The sequence below is a fragment of the Prorops nasuta genome, unplaced genomic scaffold, assembly GCF_024137725.1.
Source record: "Prorops nasuta isolate Cenicafe-Biocafe unplaced genomic scaffold, Cenicafe_Pnas_1.2 PNAS00013, whole genome shotgun sequence".
NCBI lineage: Eukaryota > Metazoa > Arthropoda > Insecta > Hymenoptera > Bethylidae > Prorops > Prorops nasuta.
This window is the reverse complement of record NW_027116810.1, coordinates 5,698,143-5,705,491: the sequence shown is the minus strand read 5'-3', so window position 1 is coordinate 5,705,491 and position 7,349 is coordinate 5,698,143.

Here is a 7,349-nt window from a genome sequence, read left to right as displayed (position 1 = left end):
GCTGTCCAAACCTGATGATTTAGCAATACTCTTTACTACGTGAAATGATATGTGGTTTTAAATTAGATATGTTTTGCGATAATTTATGATATAATAATATATTTATTTTACTTTAAAGCCTGGTTTATCTGATTTATGAGTGTTTCAAGAAAAATTAATTTTCTCCGTGGAACGTCCGTAGAAAATAAGAAAGAATAGTAATAAATTTTTTATTAATAGGCAAAATTTAGAGTAAATAAGTCAATCTTTTCCAGATGCTTTCATAAATTCAATGAACAGCCTTGTAAATTGTATTACTCTCACTACAATTTTATGAGCTAAAATGTTCAATTGAAAGAATTAGAATATTCTAGAAATATGTAATAAAAGAAACTATAGAAAGGAGAATATTAGCACTGAGTATACGGAATAATTTATAGGAATGCTAACATTGTAAATTAATTAATTTTATACGAATGATATTAAAGTTAATGAAATAATATACATACAAATATAATATGTTACAAATTTATTAATATTGCATAATTTTTTTATTATTCTATATATATATAGATTTTATTATACATAAAAAGATATATAACCTTCCTCAAATTCTCGATGTTATACCTATGATCTCCGCCTGTTAAATTATACTTTCTTGAGCCCATTGTCTAAAAAGAAATAAATGCTTTAATAATTTCATAATATTGCTGTTTCATCTAGTAAAGCCCCCTGTTATTTGAGAAATACGTCCCTTTCACTCTAAAATGTTAACCCTACAAAACTGGAATATATATAAATATGATAAAACCGTTTATATAACGTATGTTAATGAAATTGTGCCCGATTCAAGGTCGAAAGCTGAAAGGCCATTCATAGAGAAAAGAAAAGAATATACAGAAAAGTACCTTTATAAAATTGCTTCTTCCTCAAATGTATTGGGAAACTGTGCCTCTGTCTGACTTATTGATTGTTGCAAAAAATCTTCAATTACAGGTTTTATACGTGAATCGGTTATATTTAACATTAAATACTTTTCTATGTTCATCCAGGCTGTGTGTAACCACTTGTTAAATGTTGAACTAAGTTTGTGTGGCCTGTTATAGTATGTACCTCTTTTTAATTGTAAAAAGGATATCACGTATTGTTTCAGGATTTGCATCATTCCATCTGCAAATAAAAATGTTAATAAAAAAAATAACGTAATTCTATTATTTTACTATCGATAATAGCAAACAAAATATTATAAATTGTCAAGCATATTACAAAAAGATTACTAACAGAAGAATTTGTGTAAAGGGGGATGCACACCCAGAAACTCCTTTAAATAACGATGATAACGCTCCTGCGCATTATTAGTTCTATGAATGGATTTATAGAAGGATAACATAGAAACACCTGTTCTACTCATCCATTGTTGGTTAAAATACAGCAAAAGTGGCGACAAAATTTCAAACAAATTGTCATGATCTTCTTCCAGTTTTTCAACTAATTGGTCGTATCCAATTTCAATAAATTTTTCCGGTAAAAGTGAAAGATTGACGAGCCGTCTGATGAATATTTTAGCCACTCGTTGCTCATCATTATTTATTTCCGCTAATTGACTACTTATTTCCAAGCTTTTCACTTTTTTGTTAATGTTCTGAAAAATAAATTTTATTCAAAGAAAATGCTTTTTCACACACATTTTACGCTAATCATTTATATATTATATAGTGTTAGCTATTTAATTGTTTTATCATTATTAATTAATTTTAAAGATGGAGGGAATACTTTTAATTATGTAATTATTACATGATATAAATGAAAATAGCATCCCTGTGTCCGCGCCTCTGGAAATACCTCATTCACCGATTTATAAAGAGCTAATTCATAATCGCTCGTAATGGTTACAGGATTCATACCGGGAGCCAATTTTTCTTTTATTATTAGTAGAGTTCCAGTATATAAGTCCTTCGTCTTTCTGGACATTAAAGCCCATGCAAAAGGAATAATCTGGAAAAAAGAAAATGATAATCCTCTTATTTGCTACTATAATTTATTTTCTAGTACAAGTTCAAAAACAACAAACCTTATTAAATCTTTCCGTCATGATTGTTAACAGCTGATAAACACCTTGCATATTTGGCGTTGTTTTGAAAGTGCAATCGACAAAGTAATTAGTGGCATTTTCTGTGATATGGTTTGCAAACAGCTCACTGCCAAAAATTATGCTTAAATGATTTTCATTTCTACGACTTTTATAAATATACATATTAAATTTGTAATTAAAATTCACTCCCTCGTCATCTGTGAAATTAAAATTTAATATTTTTTTCCATTTATCACAGGCAAAATTATGATTTTCAAAATCATTTATAGATTTCGGGAGTCGAGGCTTTCCTATTCGGCACCAAGATATTAACGTATCTTTCATTTTTTCGTACGATAGAAATTGTATATCTTCCGGAAACCTAATAAAATAAATTAATTATAAGTAAATAATGCATAAGTTGTAATTATATTTTAATAATTTTGTAATGGATATTAATAACTAATCATTTGAAATTTGTATATAATCTGGCAATTCTATATCTAGAAATCTTTGGTTTCAAAATACTAACTTTTCGACGCATTTATTATAAATTTCCCGGCTCGTTGCTATTGATTCTTGGCTTAATTTGAATGCATACTCTCTGATTTTGCATACTCTTTCATAATGAAAATCAGGCTCATGCTGATTATGTTTAACCGTTTCTCTAATAATTCCGTCACCATTTAAAATTGCCTTACCAGAGCATAAACGGTCCTTACATTTTAAGTATCTAAGCAAATAATGTAATTAATTATTATAAGTCTAAAAAAACTTTTTCTTTTAAATCAAATCAGTTATACAAAAAAATATATTAATAATCATTGAAAACATACGATATAACCTCTCCTCCTTTTCTTTTGTAATTTTTATGTTTATAATACACATAACCGTTGTTAATTATATTGCCTACTTTTCTTATTTTTATCGGATTTACTCGATCCACTAATATTCGTTTCCTTATTCTTCTATCTATTGTCGACATTTGATTGTTCTCCATTTCTAACATCCAAATTGAGTGTAATTATTATTTTACAATTTTATTGTAAACCTTTAACGTTTTAAATGCTTCAGCGATTGTCTTTTTTCACCGTATCCAATAAAGAATCGCATAAAATTGTTTTAGATTTGGAAATGCGTTTGGAAGTAAAATGTTCGATACGGTGAAAAAAGACAATCGCTGAAGCATTTAAAACGTTAAAGGTTTACAATAAAATTGTAAAATAATAATTACACTCAATTTGGATGTTAGAAATGGAGAACAATCAAATGTCGACAATAGATAGAAGAATAAGGAAACGAATATTAGTGGATCGAGTAAATCCGATAAAAATAAGAAAAGTAGGCAATATAATTAACAACGGTTATGTGTATTATAAACATAAAAATTACAAAAGAAAAGGAGGAGAGGTTATATCGTATGTTTTCAATGATTATTAATATATTTTTTTGTATAACTGATTTGATTTAAAAGAAAAAGTTTTTTTAGACTTATAATAATTAATTACATTATTTGCTTAGATACTTAAAATGTAAGGACCGTTTATGCTCTGGTAAGGCAATTTTAAATGGTGACGGAATTATTAGAGAAACGGTTAAACATAATCAGCATGAGCCTGATTTTCATTATGAAAGAGTATGCAAAATCAGAGAGTATGCATTCAAATTAAGCCAAGAATCAATAGCAACGAGCCGGGAAATTTATAATAAATGCGTCGAAAAGTTAGTATTTTGAAACCAAAGATTTCTAGATATAGAATTGCCAGATTATATACAAATTTCAAATGATTAGTTATTAATATCCATTACAAAATTATTAAAATATAATTACAACTTATGCATTATTTACTTATAATTAATTTATTTTATTAGGTTTCCGGAAGATATACAATTTCTATCGTACGAAAAAATGAAAGATACGTTAATATCTTGGTGCCGAATAGGAAAGCCTCGACTCCCGAAATCTATAAATGATTTTGAAAATCATAATTTTGCCTGTGATAAATGGAAAAAAATATTAAATTTTAATTTCACAGATGACGAGGGAGTGAATTTTAATTACAAATTTAATATGTATATTTATAAAAGTCGTAGAAATGAAAATCATTTAAGCATAATTTTTGGCAGTGAGCTGTTTGCAAACCATATCACAGAAAATGCCACTAATTACTTTGTCGATTGCACTTTCAAAACAACGCCAAATATGCAAGGTGTTTATCAGCTGTTAACAATCATGACGGAAAGATTTAATAAGGTTTGTTGTTTTTGAACTTGTACTAGAAAATAAATTATAGTAGCAAATAAGAGGATTATCATTTTCTTTTTTCCAGATTATTCCTTTTGCATGGGCTTTAATGTCCAGAAAGACGAAGGACTTATATACTGGAACTCTACTAATAATAAAAGAAAAATTGGCTCCCGGTATGAATCCTGTAACCATTACGAGCGATTATGAATTAGCTCTTTATAAATCGGTGAATGAGGTATTTCCAGAGGCGCGGACACAGGGATGCTATTTTCATTTATATCATGTAATAATTACATAATTAAAAGTATTCCCTCCATCTTTAAAATTAATTAATAATGATAAAACAATTAAATAGCTAACACTATATAATATATAAATGATTAGCGTAAAATGTGTGTGAAAAAGCATTTTCTTTGAATAAAATTTATTTTTCAGAACATTAACAAAAAAGTGAAAAGCTTGGAAATAAGTAGTCAATTAGCGGAAATAAATAATGATGAGCAACGAGTGGCTAAAATATTCATCAGACGGCTCGTCAATCTTTCACTTTTACCGGAAAAATTTATTGAAATTGGATACGACCAATTAGTTGAAAAACTGGAAGAAGATCATGACAATTTGTTTGAAATTTTGTCGCCACTTTTGCTGTATTTTAACCAACAATGGATGAGTAGAACAGGTGTTTCTATGTTATCCTTCTATAAATCCATTCATAGAACTAATAATGCGCAGGAGCGTTATCATCGTTATTTAAAGGAGTTTCTGGGTGTGCATCCCCCTTTACACAAATTCTTCTGTTAGTAATCTTTTTGTAATATGCTTGACAATTTATAATATTTTGTTTGCTATTATCGATAGTAAAATAATAGAATTACGTTATTTTTTTTATTAACATTTTTATTTGCAGATGGAATGATGCAAATCCTGAAACAATACGTGATATCCTTTTTACAATTAAAAAGAGGTACATACTATAACAGGCCACACAAACTTAGTTCAACATTTAACAAGTGGTTACACACAGCCTGGATGAACATAGAAAAGTATTTAATGTTAAATATAACCGATTCACGTATAAAACCTGTAATTGAAGATTTTTTGCAACAATCAATAAGTCAGACAGAGGCACAGTTTCCCAATACATTTGAGGAAGAAGCAATTTTATAAAGGTACTTTTCTGTATATTCTTTTCTTTTCTCTATGAATGGCCTTTCAGCTTTCGACCTTGAATCGGGCACAATTTCATTAACATACGTTATATAAACGGTTTTATCATATTTATATATATTCCAGTTTTGTAGGGTTAACATTTTAGAGTGAAAGGGACGTATTTCTCAAATAACAGGGGGCTTTACTAGATGAAACAGCAATATTATGAAATTATTAAAGCATTTATTTCTTTTTAGACAATGGGCTCAAGAAAGTATAATTTAACAGGCGGAGATCATAGGTATAACATCGAGAATTTGAGGAAGGTTATATATCTTTTTATGTATAATAAAATCTATATATATATAGAATAATAAAAAAATTATGCAATATTAATAAATTTGTAACATATTATATTTGTATGTATATTATTTCATTAACTTTAATATCATTCGTATAAAATTAATTAATTTACAATGTTAGCATTCCTATAAATTATTCCGTATACTCAGTGCTAATATTCTCCTTTCTATAGTTTCTTTTATTACATATTTCTAGAATATTCTAATTCTTTCAATTGAACATTTTAGCTCATAAAATTGTAGTGAGAGTAATACAATTTACAAGGCTGTTCATTGAATTTATGAAAGCATCTGGAAAAGATTGACTTATTTACTCTAAATTTTGCCTATTAATAAAAAATTTATTACTATTCTTTCTTATTTTCTACGGACGTTCCACGGAGAAAATTAATTTTTCTTGAAACACTCATAAATCAGATAAACCAGGCTTTAAAGTAAAATAAATATATTATTATATCATAAATTATCGCAAAACATATCTAATTTAAAACCACATATCATTTCACGTAGTAAAGAGTATTGCTAAATCATCAGGTTTGGACAGCTCATGTAAGAACAAACTGAGTCAATCATTCTACTTTGCCTACTGGTTAGTAGTAACTGTCGATAAAATGGCAATATCATTTCCACTAGTCTGAATATAGCTTTTTCGATTATAATACTTTTCGGTCATAATCCGCTTCTGCCAAAATACTTTTCGGTCATAATCCACTTCTGCGATAAATATATCTACCATTTAAATCTAAGTTAAATCATGAAATAAATGTAAAACATAAAATATACTTAAAATTTTTATTAAAAAAAACATAGTTTGAAAATTATATAATTTATAATTTAAATATCAAAATTTATAATTGAGTGCTATTGCATAAAAGAATTAAATCAAATTTATATAGTGCTATGTCTCAATTCTCTTAGTAGAAGTAATTAAAATATAGAGAGTCAATCTATTACAACATTCCTCATTCTATTTTATGTCTTAAGACTAATTGCACATTTCTATAATTTTTGTATAATAAATATATCTTTTAGTAACCAAAGTTACATATTTTACTGTAATGTATGAGTAAAATTTATTAAAAAACGAAATTAACTTCCAAAGAAAAAATCGCTCGTAAATTACAATCTAAAATATAATAAATATTAAAATTTACTGTATCCGTTAACTATAAAATATGAATAATAATGTAATGATGTTTATAACTAACAATGAATAACAATGCTATAATTTTAAAAAATAACATATGTGATGTACTTCATCGAATAATTCAATAAGTCCTTATATATTTGAAATTCATAATATACAATGGATGGCATATGAAGAATTGTAAATCACTGAAGCTACATAGTAAACGAGTGTGCATTTTCTACTGACTGAAAACACTTAAGAAGCCCAAGATTATCCAACCAAAGCTGAAAGTATATTAAAAACCAGATTAAAGAATCAAGAATCTTACTTGAATTAATATTACGCAGTAACTTATCTGATTAAACAATTGCTGCGTTGTAGATCCTACAGAGAACTGTGTCAAATGTGTGT